Here is an 18281-nt window from a genome sequence, read left to right as displayed (position 1 = left end):
TATTGTGATGTGATTATGTTGGTATATCCCCCACCCTTAATTACAGCTGTCGTTTATCTTGTTTTTGTCTTTCATCTACTCAGTGATGTCTTTTTGAAAGAGACGGTCGCCATGCCAACCTTTGTTTGGTCTGGCAGAAGGTGTCTAGGGTAAATGTGTGTGTGTGTGTGTGTGTGCAGGTAAGAGGCTAGAGTTCAGGAAACAGCTTTATGTGGTTCTCTCCACCGAAAAATATAAAACTGTCTGATGTGTAAACTGTTCTGATCATTTATCTTAAAGCCTCGTTTAAAAAATCACCTCGAATGGAAACTGCTGTATAAAGACTTTTCTAAGCTGTTCAGCAAATCGGGTTCCTGATATGCTCCGGTTTCCTCACAGTACAAAGACGTGCAAGTGAGATAAATTGGAGATACTAAACTGTCCATGACTGTGTTTGATGTAAACTTGTGTGAACTGATGAATCTTGTGTAATGAGTAACTAACGCTCCTGTCATGAATGTAACCAAAGTGTAACATGACATTAAAATCCTAATAAACAAACAAACAAACAAACATGAAGCAAAATATGTAGACACCTTATAATTGGACGGTGGTAGCCTAGTGGGTAGAGCTTTGGGCCATCAACTAAAAGGTTGAGAGTTCAAATCCCAGCTCTGCCATGCAGCCACTGTTGGACCCTTGAGCAAGGCCCTTAACCCTGTCTGCTCCAGGGGCGCTCTGACCCCAGCTCCCAAACAAGGGATATGCGAAGAAAGAATTTCGTTGTACTGTACATCTGTATATGTATATATGACAAATAAAGGCTTCCTGTTCTATTCTATTCTATTCTATTCTATTCTATTCTATTCTATTCTATTCTATTCTATTCTATTCTATTCTATTCTATTCTATTCTATTCTATTCTATTCTATTCTATTCTATTCTATTCTATTCTATTCTATTCTATTCTAATGAAACCTTAGCTATTTAGCCAAAATAACATAGTCAACTTTAAGTTCTGTTATTGTGAAAAGGAACATCTAAAAGCAACAGCTTAACATTAAACCACACGCCCTCAGAATGTGACCCCTGTGTGCTGAGGAGCTTAACGCTAATTAAGGATGTCAGAAATATTTACAGTTTCTTTTTAATTTATTGTTAGAACAAAATAACTAATGACAATAATCTTGTCTATCTGACAAGAACTTAAAAAACCATGAAGTTTCATGCTTGTAGTTTACATCTCACTAAGTCTCTGTGATAGGTGTTGAGTGTTAAGTGACTGTAAGGCTTAATTTGAAGTCCATAAGGCATGAAAGTAGCATAAATAAAAGAAGCGTAAATAAACACAAGGCGAGTGTTTAATGCTAAATTACTAGGTATCAAATGCTCACATCAGACAAACATACTTCTGTAACTTTTGCCCTGGAATAAAGCTGGCGATCTTTCGAACGACTCTTTGCATTACGACATTAAGCGCAGTCGTGTACGTTCTGCTTTGACATGTGGCAGCGTTTTACAGAGCGCTCGGGTTGCAGGGGGTTTTCTCATGAGCCGAGTGTATAATTAAAGGACAGCTTGCTTAATCTTCCCTGGCTTTTTTTTAAACTGCAATTAAAACATCCACACACACAGTTGTTCTCATGCAAGCCCGGCCTCGGCTTTTATCTTCTCCCACAGTGCAACTCTGATCTGGTTTTGAACAAAGAGATCAAAAGTCCTGCTTTGAATTTAATAGGATTTTGAGAGCTTGCTGACATTTAGTCCAGAACTGGTACTGGTATTTTTGTGGGGGATTGCCCTTATATTTCATTATTACAAAATGCACTTTAAAACAGGAAACTGCCTTTTTTGAAAGCACTTGACTATTCGCTATTCTCTAGAAAGTCAGTGTGGGCTGTAGCATAACCATTTCTCTTACTGGAACTAATAGGCTTAACCCAAACCACCCAAAAAACCCAAACACAGATTATTTGTATTATTCCTCCTAAATCTAACTGTACAGCTGATTCTGTCTACTTTAGCCGTCTGTTAAAATCTGACAAACCCAAAATCTTCAGTTAGATTGCCAGTTGTGGAGTGTTTAGACCTCTAGAATGGTGTTTTCAATGCTCTTGAGTCTAGCGCTGTTGTGCTTTACGCCCATGAAGTCACTACTCAACTCAATCGCCAACGAAAGGTCAAGTACTGCCCAATTTTCACCAACACATAGCGGCTACTTACAAATGAAACATTAAAACTCTACATGTAAGTGTTGGAATAGTGTAAAAATAAAAAGAGACCAACACAGAGTTCAGCACAGACTGGTTCTTCGAGACAGATCATTATCAAGACTGCAGTACATAGGCCGAAGAAACAAAGAGTCTACAAAATAGTCACTTTAAAAAATATATATATTTATGCATTTTCTCCCTTTTTCTCCCTTTCAGTGCGTCCAATTGCCCGATTGCGTCATGCTTCCTCTCCAGCAATGCTGATCCCTGCTCTGATTGAGGAGAACGAAGCTAACCCACGCCCCCTCCGACACGTTGCCAGCATGCCGTATGCATCTTTTCACCTACACTTTGACGAGTGCAGTGCAGCTCAGCGTTGTGTACGGAGAGACACACCCTGAGAGCACTCTTTTCTCATCTCTGTGCAGGCGCCATCAATCAGCCAGCAGAGGTCGTAATTGCATCAGTCATGAGAGAGAGACCCCATCCGGCTTAATCCCACCCATATCTGAACAACAGGCCAGTCGTTGTTCATGTGGCTGCTCAGCCTAGCCGGCAGGCAGAGCCGAGACTCGATAAGATGTATTCGAGATCCCAGCTCTGGTTCCAGTGTGTGTTTTTACCACTGCGCCACCTGAGCAGCCAAAATAGTCACATTTAAGAACTCGGCGGTGCTGTTGGCCAGCCATGTGTCTACACAGACATGATTGGCTATGTCTGAGCAAAGGGTGTGGGTAGCTGACGGCCTGGCATTGATTGACGCCGCCGTCCAGGGTATTCCTGTCCTGCGCCCATAGTTTCCTGGTGGAACCTGACTCACTGCGACCCTGACCAGGACAAAGCTACTGATGAATATGCAGGAAAATAAAATGTATGTACCATGACGGTGTTTAAAAAATTACTCAGACAAAAAACAGTGCACCAAAAACGGGAAGGTGTTTCTAAAATTGTACGGTTTGATTGCAATCTCCACTCAGATTGTTTGTTGTACATTCACTCTTAATTGTGGGTTGAAGAACCACTAGGTGGACTCTTTGTGCATGAACAAGTCACACAAAACACTTGAGGTGATGCTGCCTGGCAGAGCATGCCTTGGTTCAAATAGCTTATATAAACAACGTGCTACACTCCCTTTCTAACAAACCTGAAAACCCCCCGACAATTATTTTACTGTCATCAACTGCCATCATCTCTTTTTTAGGACACACGAACCCTTTCGAGCCTCTCGCACGTCTTTTTAAAGCTCCACAGAGCAAACAAAGCTACTCCGTGTCATGTGGTGTAGTGGGTGATCTCATACGTTAGCCGCCTCCACTCGAGTGCTGATTACACGGTACCTCACCAAATCACTGGATAATAAAAGCCCAAGTGCACAAAGGTAAGTGGCTATGACAACAGTGCGGCCTACACGTGCTTATTAGACTCCCTAGTGTTTATATCAGAGATTCTAAAGTAGGTGTAGCTGTCCATTTATGGTGAGTTCCTGAGCACCTTGTCCTGAAGGTCTCAGTGGGGTCCACTGCTGAGGAGATGCTCAGAGTTAGTTGAAGCTCTATTTCTTACTCTTTTAGAACTTCCACTATCATGCAGTGTGTATGCTTTAAAATTTGGGTTGAGCCCTAACATCCATCTAAACATATTAAAGCTAAGGTCACATAACGCCCCCCTCCAACCCGAAACTTGAAAACAAAATGAAGATCTAATGTAAACAGACCAACGTATCATCTAAATAATATCATAGAATTATATAATGTTTGTTATGTGGGCGTTTGATGGTGCAGAGGTACAATACTGGATTATAATCGCAGCTGTGCTATCGGCTGGTCGGGCGTCGACACAGACATGGTTGGCTTAGCCAATGGGAAATGTGATTGTCAGTGCGCTTCCAGTAGGGCGGCACGGTGGCTAATTGGGTAGCACTGTCGCCTCACAGCAAGAAGGTCCTGGGTTCGATCCCACAGGTGGGGCAGTCAGGGTCCTTTCTGTGAGGAGTTTGCATGTTCTCCCCGTGTCTGTGTGGGTTTCCACCGGGTGCTCTGGTTTCCTCCCACAGTCCAAAAACATGCAGCCAGGCTAACTGGAGACACTGAATTGTCCTATAGGTACCCGGCCGCTAGGATGCATAAACCAGTGCATTGTAGTGCCGGTCCCAAGCCCGGATGAATAGGGAGGGTCGTGTCAGGATGGGCATCCGGCGTAAAAACTGTGCCAAATCAATAATGCGGATCACAATCCCCCGGCGACCCCTAACGGGAGCAGCCGAGGACATACAGAGTGCGCTTCCAGTACCGGTCCCAAGCCCGTATAAAATAATGAGGGTTGCATCATAAAGGGCATTCAATTGGTTTAATTATGAAGTGTTGGCATAATAGCATATCAGGTTGTGATGTTGTTTGGATATTGGCATATTTTTTCCATGTCTTTTCCATGGATTTTCTCTGGGTGTTCCAGTTTCCTTCTACTTCCCAAACATGCCAGTAGATTAACTGGCTCCTTTAAATCACCTCTCGGTGTATTAATTTGTGCAAATAACTGATATGTGATGGTAGTAGACAGACGGGTACCTGTTCATGATGTTTAGCTTCCAGTGTTTGTTTATATTTGTCATTAAAAAAAAAGTAAGTCTCAGTTTTACCTGGATAATTCGTCTGTGTTCTTAGTTGTTCGTTATGTTGATCAGCTTAGGTCAGGTTATTGATAACTCCCCACCAAGTGAGGAGGAAGTACCAGAAATAAAGATGTGGTTTGGTGTGTGTCTGTGTGTTTGTTTGTACCCTCTAATGTCTATCTGAGGATGTGTTTATCAATATCAGAGCTCTCTGTGGGTTCTGCTCAGCGTACAGTTATCACACTAGTGCTGCCGATGATGACCTTTAAAGGCTGCGGGAAAGACGATTGATAGATAAAGTGGGAAGAGACGGCTGCATCCGACATGGGAGGAAGACTAGGTGTCTGACAGATAACACATTACTGCACATTTCCAGTCGAAGGGTCGAGATAAGGGTCTTTTAATGGGTTGTAATAAAACCGAGAAATCAAGCGCTGTCCGGTCCAATTATTACCACATGGAGTTATTGATCATCGTTTCAGTAACACCAGGGGGATTTTGGAATCGGGAGTATCAACAAAGCACAGGTCAGCTCTTTATAGGCTAAACAAATGCTTGAACGAGAGAAGCAAAAGTACCAGTAGCGAAGGTATCAACCTCCAGACCTGATGATATGAGGGTTAGTGATGGTTTGTATATTTTAATGATGCGCGCTAAGCTTATTGCTTATCGGTTAACCTTTAAAAGGAACTGGCAAAATGTGCATCCCTATTACAAATAAAAAACCAAATCACTGGATAATAAAAGCCCAAGTGCACAAAGGTAAGTGGCTGCGACAACAGTGCAGCCTACAAGTGCTTATTAGACTCCCTAGTGTTTATTTGCTGTCCATTTATGGTCCTGAGAACCTTGTCCTAAAGTCTCAGAGTTAGTTGCACTAATTCTAAGCATCTAACAAAAAATGTGAATGTTGAGAATTAATGTTATAAAGAGTTGGATAAAGTTAGGAAGCTTGTCACATCTCAAGAACTACAGAAGAAATCCTACAGGAAGAAGGATAATGCTCGCGGCTCAGCGGGAGGCTTCCTCGAACACTGATAAACAGGCAGACTGATTCCCTCAGGGGGGATGTGAACCTAAACAAAAGCTCCTGACACACTGAGCTAGGCAAAGTGATTGTGCTTAAGACGACTAAAGTCTTGCAGCTTACTGCAGAGTGTAACTGAAACCGAAAGTGGCCGGATACAAAGCCAGGACCACACAGAGAGGTACAAATAATAAAGTTTTTCATTTTTATATCATTACTTCTAAATCCTTGTCCTGACATGCAATCACAGTGATGCGAGATGTACGTTTATTAAAAGAACAAAGGTTTCCAACATACACATCACCCTGCTTAAAAAGTAATGCACCACCTTTTATAATCTAATATCAGACTTTCACATTGTTATGGTCCTTTATTAAACAAAACCAAACTCTAGATATATTGAAGATTGAATTGAAGATTCATGTCTCACTACAGCATCTCTACTATTCCAAAATGTAATATGGTTTCATTTCTGTAAGGACCTTCCTTTGTGCATAGGGTATTAGATTTAAAACTCATGTGCGCTAACGGAAAAGCGGAGCGAATCAAGCCCGGCATCACGGTTCCGAAATAAAGGGTGCCAACAGAGGAGCCGGTGTTACGGAGAATTCAGTTCCCCCTGTTTCCCCTTTAACGCGCATGTGCAAAAATCATGACGTTTTTTTCAGTCGCTTCGTTGAGCGTCGGTTTATTTGGAATATGTATTTATAGCGGTATGTTCTTTTCACATTTCATGTTGTATGTTAGGTAGTTTGTGATTAAATACATACTTTAAAGTATTGAATGAACTACTGTCAGAGGTTTTATTGCTCCACCGCAAGTCAGAGGTTTTCACACTGCTGTCTTCAGCCTTGCTGTCAATCAACTAGAATTAACGTGTCAGATTTATTTGTAAATAAATCCTAATACAGGACATGCTCTTATTCACACACTAGTTTAAGGTTATTCATCTCAGCTGCACTACCATTTACTTTCAAGAATAGTTTCATTCATGGTGATCTCTCTCGTTCATTTAAACTTCACAAACTGCATCCATGTGATTTTAAAATTAACAAACAGTATGTAGAACAAGTTTAACCTATAGATCAGTCCATTATACTAACAACACAGGGGGGAACACATTTACCTGGAGACCTGGGGAATATGGTTCCCCACATGTATATTACTGTGTGTGTAATTATAAAACACTACAGTGATGCTGGTGATGTTAACTGTTGTTATTATGTAGAACAAGTTTAACCTATAGATCAATCCATTACACTAACAACACAGGGGGGAACACATTTACCTGGAGACCTGGGGAATATGGTTCCCCACATGTATATCACTGTGTGTGTAATTATAAAACTCTACAGTGATGCTGGTGATGTATTTAACTGTTGTTATTATGTAGAACAAGTTTAACCCATAGACCAGTCCATTATACTAACAACACAGGGGGGAACACATTTACCTGGAGAATATGGTTCCCCACATGTATATCACTGTGTGTGTAATTATAAAACACTACAGTGATGCTGGTGATGTATTTAACTGTTGTTATTATGTAGAACAAGTTTAACCTATAGATCAGTCCATTATACTAACAACACAGGGGGGAACACATTTACCTGGAGAATATGGTTCCCCACATGTATATCACTGTGTGTGTAATTATAAAATACTACAGTGATGCTGGTGATGTATTTAACTGTTGTTATTATGTAGAACAAGTTTAACCTATAGATCAGTCCATTATACTAACAACACAGGGGGTTAACACATTTACCTGGAGACCTGGAGAATATGGTTCCCCACATGTATATTACTGTGTGTGTAATTATAAAACACTACAGTGATGCTGGTGATGTATTTAACTGTTGTTATTATGTAGAACAAGTTTAACCTATAGACCAGTCCATTATACTAACAACACAGGGGGGAACACATTTACCTGGAGACCTGGGGAATATGGTTCCCCACATGTATATCACTGTGTGTGTAATTATAAAACACTACAGTGATGCTGGTGATGTATTTAACTGTTGTTATTATGTAGAACAAGTTTAACCCATAGACCAGTCCATTATACTAACAACACAGGGGGGAACACATTTACCTGGAGAATATGGTTCCCCACATGTATATCACTGTGTGTGTAATTATAAAATACTACAGTGATGCTGGTGATGTATTTAACTGTTGTTATTATGTAGAACAAGTTTAACCTATAGATCAGTCCATTATACTAACAACACAGGGGGTTAACACATTTACCTGGAGACCTGGAGAATATGGTTCCCCACATGTATATTACTGTGTGTGTAATTATAAAACACTACAGTGATGCTGGTGATGTATTTAACTGTTGTTATTATGTAGAACAAGTTTAACCTATAGACCAGTCCATTATACTAACAACACAGGGGGGAACACATTTACCTGGAGACCTGGAAAAAATGGTTCCCCACATGTATATCACTGTGTGTGTAATTATAAAACACTACAGTGATGCTGGTGATGTATTTAACTGTTGTTATTATGTAGAACAAGTTTAACCTATAGATCAGTCCATTATACTAACAACACAGGGGGGAACAGATTTACCTGGAGACCTGGGGAATATGGTTCCCCACATGTATGTCACTGTGTGTGTAATTATAAAACACTACAGTGATGCTGGTGATGTATTTAACTGTTGTTATTATGTAGAACAAGTTTAACCTATAGATCAGTCCATTATACTAAAAACACAGGGGGGGAACCCATTTACCTGAAGACCTGGGGAATATGGTTCCCCACATGTATATCACTGTGTGTGTAATTATAAAACACTACAGTGATGCTGGTGATGTATTTAACTGTTGTTATTATGTAGAACAAGTTTAACCTATAGATCAGTCCATTATACTAAAAACACAGGGGGGAACACATTTACCTGAAGACCTGGAGAATATGGTTCCCCACATGTATATCACTGTGATGATTCTTTTTTTTTTTAATGCAAACTACAGGCACACACACATTTTAAGAACAAAATATCTGTATTAGAAATTAGTGTTAAACTAAATTATGCATATATTACAATTATGCAAATATATAATAAAGAAATCCACCTCAATGCAAATTAAAACTTAAATACATATTTATAGCTTAATAGAAATATATATATTTTTAAACGAAATAAAATAAAATCTGGGATGGTGCCCTGGGATTGACTAGCATCACATCCATAGTGCACTCCTGCCGTACGTCCAGTTTCCCCAGGAACAGTTCTGGATCCTCCACGGCCATGACCAGGATAAAGCAGTTACTAAACAGAAATGAATGATTAATTTACTATCTACTTTATAAATAAACTAAAAGAGCAACATAAAATAAAATACAGCAACAAGCAAACTTTTTAGAAATAACATCCCAGTTAACCTTGGTCTAATCTTCAGTACATGCCGGACAATGAAGGTCTTCCTCTACTGGTGGGTTGCCAACACATGACTGGTGGTACCAAAGAAATAGTAATAATGCCTTAATTTTATTGGCTTTTTCATTGCACCATGCTATTATATATGTATGTCCTTGACTTTCCCTCTGGGATTAATAAAGTGATCTATCTATTATAGCCTGTGATGGATGTGACAGATGGTACCACCAGTCATGTGTTGGCAACCCACCAGTAGAGGAAGACCTTCATTGTCTGGCATGTACTGAAGATTAGACCAAGGTTAACTGGGATGTTATTTCTAAAAAGTTTGCTTGTTGCTGTATTTTATTTTATGTTGCTCTTTTAGTTTATTTATAAAGTAGATAGTAAATTAATCATTCATTTCTGTTTAGTAACTGCTTTATCCTGGTCATGGCCGTGGAGGATCCAGAACTGTTCCTGGGGAAACTGGACGTACGGCAGGAGTGCACTATGGATGTGATGCTAGTCAATCCCAGGGCACCATCCCAGATTTTATTTTATTTCGTTTAAAAATATATATATTTCTATTAAGCTATAAATATGTATTTAAGTTTTAATTTGCATTGAGGTGGATTTCTTTATTATATATTTGCATAATTGTAATATATGCATAATTTAGTTTAACACTAATTTCTAATACAGATATTTTGTTCTTAAAATGTGTGTGTGCCTGTAGTTTGCATTAAAAAAAAAAAGAATCATCACAGTGATATACATGTGGGGAACCATATTCTCCAGGTCTTCAGGTAAATGTGTTCCCCCCTGTGTTGTTAGTGTAATGGACTGATCTATAGGTTAAACTTGTTCTACATAATAACAACAGTTAAATACATCACCAGCATCACTGTAGTGTTTTATAATTACACACACAGTGATATACATGTGGGGAACCATATTCCCCAGGTCTCCAGGTAAATGTGTTCCCCCCTGTGTTGTTAGTGTAATGGATTGATCTATAGGTTAAACTTGTTCTACATAATAACAACAGTTAACATCACCAGCATCACTGTAGAGTTTTATAATTACACACACAGTGATATACATGTGGGGAACCATATTCCCCAGGTCTCCAGGTAAATGTGTTCCCCCCTGTGTTGTTAGTGTAATGGATTGATCTATAGGTTAAACTTGTTCTACATAATAACAACAGTTAAATACATCACCAGCATCACTGTAGTGTTTTATAATTACACACACAGTGATATACATGTGGGGAACCATTTTTTCCAGGTCTCCAGGTAAATGTGTTCCCCCCTGTGTTGTTAGTATAATGGACTGATCTATAGGTTAAACTTGTTCTACATAATAACAACAGTTAAATACATCACCAGCATCACTGTAGTGTTTTATAATTACACACACAGTAATATACATGTGGGGAACCATATTCCCCAGGTCTCCAGGTAAATCTGTTCCCCCCTGTGTTGTTAGTATAATGGACTGATCTATAGGTTAAACTTGTTCTACATAATAACAACAGTTAAATACATCACCAGCATCACTGTAGTGTTTTATAATTACACACACAGTGATATACATGTGGGGAACCATATTCCCCAGGTCTCCAGGTAAATCTGTTCCCCCCTGTGTTGTTAGTATAATGGACTGATCTATAGGTTAAACTTGTTCTACATAATAACAACAGTTAAATACATCACCAGCATCACTGTAGTGTTTTATAATTACACACACAGTGATATACATGTGGGGAACCATTTTTTCCAGGTCTCCAGGTAAATGTGTTCCCCCCTGTGTTGTTAGTATAATGGACTGGTCTATAGGTTAAACTTGTTCTACATAATAACAACAGTTAAATACATCACCAGCATCACTGTAGTGTTTTATAATTACACACACAGTGATATACATGTGGGGAACCATATTCTCCAGGTAAATGTGTTCCCCCCTGTGTTGTTAGTATAATGGACTGGTCTATGGGTTAAACTTGTTCTACATAATAACAACAGTGAAATACATCACCAGCATCACTGTAGTGTTTTATAATTACACACACAGTGATATACATGTGGGGAACCATATTCTCCAGGTAAATGTGTTCCCCCCTGTGTTGTTAGTGTAATGGATTGATCTATAGGTTAAACTTGTTCTACATAATAACAACAGTTAACATCACCAGCATCACTGTAGTGTTTTATAATTACACACACAGTAATATACATGTGGGGAACCATATTCCCCAGGTCTCCAGGTAAATGTGTTCCCCCCTGTGTTGTTAGTGTAATGGATTGATCTATAGGTTAAACTTGTTCTACATAATAACAACAGTTAACATCACCAGCATCACTGTAGTGTTTTATAATTACACACACAGTGATATACATGTGGGGAACCATATTCCCCAGGTCTCCAGGTAAATGTGTTCCCCCCTGTGTTGTTAGTGTAATGGACTGATCTATAGATTAAACTTGTTCTACATAATAACAACAGGTAAATACATCACCAGCATCACTGTAGTGTTTTATAATTACACACACAGTAATATACATGTGGGGAACCATATTCCCCAGGTCTCCAGGTAAATGTGTTCCCCCCTGTGTTGTTAGTATAATGGACTGATCTATAGGTTAAACTTGTTCTACATACTGTTTGTTAATTTTAAAATCACATGGATGCAGTTTGTGAAGTTTAAATGAACGAGAGATCACCATGAATGAAACTATTCTTGAAAGTAAATGGTAGTGCAGCTGAGATGAATAACCTTAAACTAGTGTGTGAATAAGAGCATGTCCTGTATTAGGATTTATTTACAAATAAATCTGACACGTTAATTCTAGTTGATTGACAGCAAGGCTGAAGACAGCAGTGTGAAAACCTCTGACTTGCGGTGGAGCAATAAAACCTCTGACAGTAGTTCACTCAGTACTTTAAAGTATGTATTTAATCACAAACTACCTAACATACAACATGAAATGTGAAAAGAACATACCGCTATAAATACATATTCCAAATAAACCGACGCTCAACGAAGCGACTGAAAAAAACGTCATGATTTTTGCACATGCGCGTTAAAGGGGAAACAGGGGGAACTGAATTCTCCGTAACACCGGCAACTCTGTGATGAATAGAAACACTTCCATCTGAAGTGTATTAACACTTAACCAGGCTCAGGTGACTGTCAGTTCAGAGGAAGCAACATGTCAATCATCTCTACCGGCCATAAATGGCAATGCAGGAGGGTATGATTCTGTAATCTTGCCCAACTTTAGTTCTAGTTTCATTACATGTTGCACTGTATAAAGAAACAAAACTTCTCCGATGGTAGACAGTAGGGATGTAACGATACACTCTAATCACGATGCGATACGATTCACGATACTGGGTTCACAATACGATTTTTTCCCGATTTTTTTTAAACAAAATGAAATTAAAGACAAATTATGACAAAGTTTCCTTTTATTATTTCTCTACAATAAATAAAATACTGTATTTGTGCTTATCTTTTATTTATCTAAATAATGAATGCACTTTTATTTCTAAGGTAGGTACAAACTATGCCAAAAAATGCTTATTGTGTAAAAAATGAAATTTTAATAAATGAAATTTTAAAAAATGAAATTTTAAAACAAATCCAACATTATTTAAATAAATGAATAATACAAATAAAGAAAGTATCCTCACATAAATAAATTTGGCTGGAAAATCCCCTACCTGGCAACTTTGTGAAGTGCCGTCAACCAGGCGAGGTGAATAGCGCCAGTGTTGTCTGCTGTTTAAAGTAAATATCGATTCATCTTAAATGAATAACAGATTCAAATCGTGGTACATGTGCACCGATTTTTAACTGTCTTGTGGTGCATCGTTACATCCCTAGTATGTCTAAATGGTTGCATTCTTCCATTTAGCTTTCTCAAAGGTTTGTACTTTTAAAGGTGTGAGCGGTTAATGTTGATCTCTCTTCTTGTAAAGGAAACACTGTCAGTCATCAGCTAAAATGTTTGTCTCAGCTAAAAAAGATGAGACAATACAGTGTATGCGGTAGTACACTTTTGTCAGACTAGTGATGATTTATAAGCTTACCCTTTATAACCCTTTAATTTTCTTAAATACCACATTTTATTTTAGTATTTATTCATGATTTATGTGAGCTGTGCTTTTAAAGAGAGATGGAGCTTTACATGTCTTAAAGAAAACGTGTCCACTATTGCAGGTTAATGTTGATGGGAATCAGACGGCGCTAATATTGCTGAAACATAAATACAGAATTTTCTAATGTAGCCGTTTAGCTGCTTACTGTTTTTATGTGGATATTTTTAATGTGCAAACACACTCTGATAAAATATGAGTGTTTCTCCGTTACCTTTTTCCTGTTCTCGGAAGAACACACTCACAACTGGGAGTGAAAGATAAACTCACTTTAGCCACACGACCCAGGAATGAAGGAACGCTGTTTATATTAAAAATCTTATTACAGTAAATCTCAGTTTGTCATGAGTCACACTTTGGTTGAAACCCTCCGAATGTACCTAACATCTTCTCTGCTGAGCTAAGACCCGCTGCTCAAACATCAAAGTGTGTTCCAAAATCCATCCTAACCGCTCTGTCATTTCTGCCGACTTTAAGCCTGGCTTCTGTAAACACACGGGTCATTCCTGCGGGCTTTTGATGTAGCTCACGTGCCCGTATGACATGTAGACGTTCAGACCTTTGCTTTGTCCATTAGCCGGGCTTCAAAGCTTCATGCTAATGGCAGCGGTGTGAGTGGCTTCCTGAGGTTAAAGTGTTTCTAAAAGCTGAATGGATGAGGGTCTCACTCACTAACTTTGTTTGACATTTTAAACGTTGCAGCAAATGGGACTGAAACTCGTTTTGACATGATGTCCTCTTTGGTCTCCACTTTTAGGCCGACGCTCCAAAGAAACAACGTTTTCTCTCTGTTCTCATCGGTGGAGAGCCGGATATTCAGAGGGGTGAGTTCTGTCAGAACTTCTTCTAAAGGTTATAGTGTAGTGTGAACGTGGTCGGGCTGGATGGATTTATTTATTTATTAGGATTTTAACGTCACGCTTTACACACTTCAAGTTTTTAATGTCAAACACGGTCACAGACAATTTTGTATCTCCAATTTACCTCACTTGCACATCTTTGGACTGTGGGAGGAAACCGGAGCTCCTGGAGGAAACCCACACAGACACGGGGAGAACATGCAAACTCCGACAGTGCTGCCCCAGAATATGTATTAAAAATACATATTATTTATCTTCAGAAGTTGGGGGGGCACGGTGGCTTGGTGGGTAGCACTGTCACCTCACAGCAAGAAGGTCCTGGGGTCGATTCCCAGGTGGACCGGTCTGGTTCCTTACTGTGTGAAGTTTGCATGTTCTCCCCATGTCTGTGTGGATTTTCCTCTGGGCACTCCGGTTTCCTCCCACAATCCAAAAACGTGCAGGTGAGGTGAATTGGAGATGAATCTTGCATAAGCAGTAACTACCTATCCTGTCATGAATGTAACTGAAGTGTAAAACATGACGTTGCAATCATAATAAATACATAATTAAAAACAGGCACAAACAGCTTAGTACATTTAGCCCCGGAGTTTTTACCAGCACCAGCCCGCAGTTCACTGCAGCACCACGTTGACTTAATACACACAAAATCTACAGCTTATAGCTGCCAACATAAACACGTTCAGCTCCTGGCACCTCACACTCCGAGCACCAGAGGAATCCTGGGTGAGCAGAGGCTGGGTTCAGCAGCAGGGGATCTTCAGCTGCTCCAGCTGCCAAGTGTTGCTGCATTCCTGAGCCTGGCAGGGGAAGCCTGTGTGCCCTTTGTGGGTTTTATTTATGAATCCAGCTGATTGTGATTTAAACCACAACCTCCACACGGAGTGTTAGCGCTAAACTAATGGAACAGAAACTGCTCAGATAATCAGCGGTAAAAACACGCGCTGGAACCAGAGCTGGGATCTCGAATACATCGTATCGAATCTCAGCTCTGCCTGCCGGCTAAGGCTGAGCAGCCACATGAACAACGATTGGCCTGTTGTTCAGATATGGGCGGGACTAAGCCGGATGGGGTCTCTCTCCCATGACTGATGCAATTACGACCTCTGCTGGCTGATTGATGGTGCCTGCACAGAGATGAGTAAAGAGTGCTCTCAGGGTGTGTCTCTCCGTACACTGCACTCGTCAAAGTGTAGGTGATAAGATGCATACGGCATGCTGCCCACGTGTCGAATGGGGCGTGGGTTAGCTTCGTTCACTTCAATCAGAGCGGGGATTGGCATAGGTGGAGAGGAAGTATGACGCAAATTGAAATTGAAGTAGGTTAAAAAAGTTCTCATGAGGTGACTTCCTGTACAGTAATGCATCGTCTGTAAAGACCTTTAAATGGAAATGTACCTAAATTGACAAGCAGGGTTTTACAGAAGCGTGTACATATATTTTACATGTGTGTTATAAAAATACGCTTTATTTCTCTCAGCACAGATTCCGTTTAATGCTTCTACTGAAGTGTAGAGCCAGCTGTCGTTGTTTGAAATGATGCAGACTGCCATAATGAGATTTTTCATGGTGGGATCACCTCCAACAAATGTTGCCTTTCATGCAGCGTAAACAAGTTAATAATAATAATAATACATTTTATTTATATAGCGCTTTTCAAGATACTCAAAGACGCTTTACATAAGACAAATAATCAAAACAAATACGTACATACACCATACAAATCATAGTACAAAATCAAAATAGTACATCAACATCAAGAATAATTAAGATAAAAACAAAGAGAGCAGCATAAGACAGTTCATTAAAAATTAGCTAAATTATGAGAGAGAACAACAAATATAGAACAATTTCTTAAAATTAGACAGAAACAGGACAGATTTACATGCAATCAGGAAACTGAAAACTTTACAAGTTTTAGGATCTAGGACTTCACATTTCTGTCGTGATCTAAGTATAAAAACTATTAAAAAGAATAGCAAAAATAAAAGCATTTATTTTGTGTTGTTACAAGTTAAATGCCACTCTGAATAGATGAGTTTTGAGAAGTGACTTGAATTTGGACAGGTCAGGACAATCTCGTAGGTGTTTGGGGAGAGCATTCCATAAAGATGGAGCAGCTATGGAAAAGGCCCTGTCACCCCAGGTCCGGTGCTTGGTCCTAGAGGGTATGGACAGTAGGTTAGCCTCAGAAGAGCGAAGGCTACGGGAGGGAATGTGCTGATGGAGCAGGTCGGTGAGGTAGGATGGGGCCTGATTATGGAGAGCTTTGTGAGTGAATAGAAGAATTTTGAATTGAATGCGTTGAGCAACGGGAAGCCAATGAAGTTTTTGTAGAACAGGTGTAATATGATCACGGGAGCGAGTATGAGTAAGGAGGCGAGCAGCTGAATTCTGGATATACTGAAGTTTTTTTAGGATTTTGTTAGATGTACCATAAAGGATGCTATTGCAATAATCAATTCTGGATGTAATAAAAGCATGAATCAAGGTTTCGGCGGCAGAAAAGGAGAGTGATGGACGTAGACGTGCTATGTTTTTTAGATGAAAGAAAGCAGTTTTGGTGATGTGATTTACATGGCGGTCAAAAGAGAGGTTGCTATCAAAAATTACACCAAGATTTCGGATGTTAGAAGACGGAGACAAAGTGTCATTATCAATGGTAATTTGAAAATTTTTTGTGGTTTTTGCCAGGGTTGTAGGACCTACGATGATCATATCTGATTTTTCACAGTTTAATTTGAGGAAATTAGCTTTCATCCACAATTTCATTTCAGTGATGCAATTTGTCAGAGTGGAGTGAAGTTCAGTATTAATGGATTTGGAGGAGATGTAAAGCTGAATATCATCAGCATAGCAGTGGAAATGTAAACCATGCCGACGTATGATGTCACCAAGGGGGAGCATATAAAGAATAAACAAAAGGGGACCTAACACTGAGCCTTGGGGAACGCCTTGGGACAGTGGAGCAATGGCAGAACTACAATTGTTGATATTAACAAACTGTTGTCTGTTTATGAGATATGACCTTAACCACAAAAGGGCAGTACCAGTGATGTTGACAGAGGATTCAAGGCGGGACAGAAGAATGGAGTGATTAATGGTGTCAAAAGCTGCAGTAAGATCAAGGAGGACGAGAATATTAATTTGTCCAGAGTCTGAGGAAAGAAGAAGGTCATTTGTGACTTTGAGGAGGGCTGACTCAGTGCTGTGCTGGGGGCGGAAACCAGACTGAAATGATTCAAATAGATTATTGGAATTTAGGTGATCTTTGAGCTGTGAGGCAACAACACGTTCCAGTATTTTCGACAGAAATGGAAGATTGGAAATGGGCCGAAAGTTACTCATAATGTTAGAGTCAAGTCCAGGTTTTTTAAGTATGGGAGTAACAGCAGCCAATTTGAGTGATTGAGGGACTGAGCCAGAACTAAGAGAGGAATTGATTATCTCTGTGATAAGTGATGAGATAACTGGAAAACAACCCTTAACAAGTTTTGATGGAGCAGGATCCAAAACACAAGTGGAGCTTCGCATCCCTGTTAAGATCTCAGATAGGTCCAAAAGAGACACAGGTGAGAACTGAGACAGAGGCTGGGTAATAAATTGAGATGAGATAGGCGGAGAAACAGAGATGACAGGGGAAACTGTCAGAAAATTGTGGATATTCTCAACTTTTGTTTGAAAAAATGAGAGGTAAGAGTTACACTTGTCAACTGTAAAGGAATTGGTAGTATTGTCAATTGGTTTGAGAAGTTTATTTATTGTGGAAAAGAGAGTCTTAGGATTTGTTGATCCAGCATGTATGAGTTCGGAATAGTAAGTGGATCGGGCTGCCGTAAGAGCGTCTTTGTAATGTTGAAGATAATCAGAATAAATCTGATAATGTACTGTTAGACCGGTTTTCTTATAAAGTCTTTCAAGCTGGCGTTTACGGGATTTCATTTGGTGAAGCTCAATTGTGTACCATGGTGCGGAATGACTAAATGAAACAAATTTGGTTCTCAAAGGAGCCAGCTCATCAAGACATGAGGCGAGTATGTCATTATAG

General features: G+C 39.6%; 1 long non-coding RNA gene across 1 annotated transcript; it reads left to right on the top strand.

Moving 5' to 3' along the window:
• Positions 1-6433: 6433 nt before the first annotated feature.
• LOC134302015 (uncharacterized) lies at positions 6434-9876 on the top strand. The gene is made up of 3 exons (XR_010007504.1): positions 6434-6540; positions 9427-9527; positions 9641-9876. It is a non-coding gene; the product is annotated as an uncharacterized LOC134302015 (long non-coding RNA).
• The last annotated feature ends 8405 nt before the right edge of the window (positions 9877-18281 follow it).

The sequence above is a fragment of the Trichomycterus rosablanca genome, chromosome 24 (assembly GCF_030014385.1).
Source record: "Trichomycterus rosablanca isolate fTriRos1 chromosome 24, fTriRos1.hap1, whole genome shotgun sequence".
NCBI lineage: Eukaryota > Metazoa > Chordata > Actinopteri > Siluriformes > Trichomycteridae > Trichomycterus > Trichomycterus rosablanca.
Note: the sequence above shows the minus strand (reverse complement) of the source record. Positions and strands in the feature narration are given on the sequence as shown.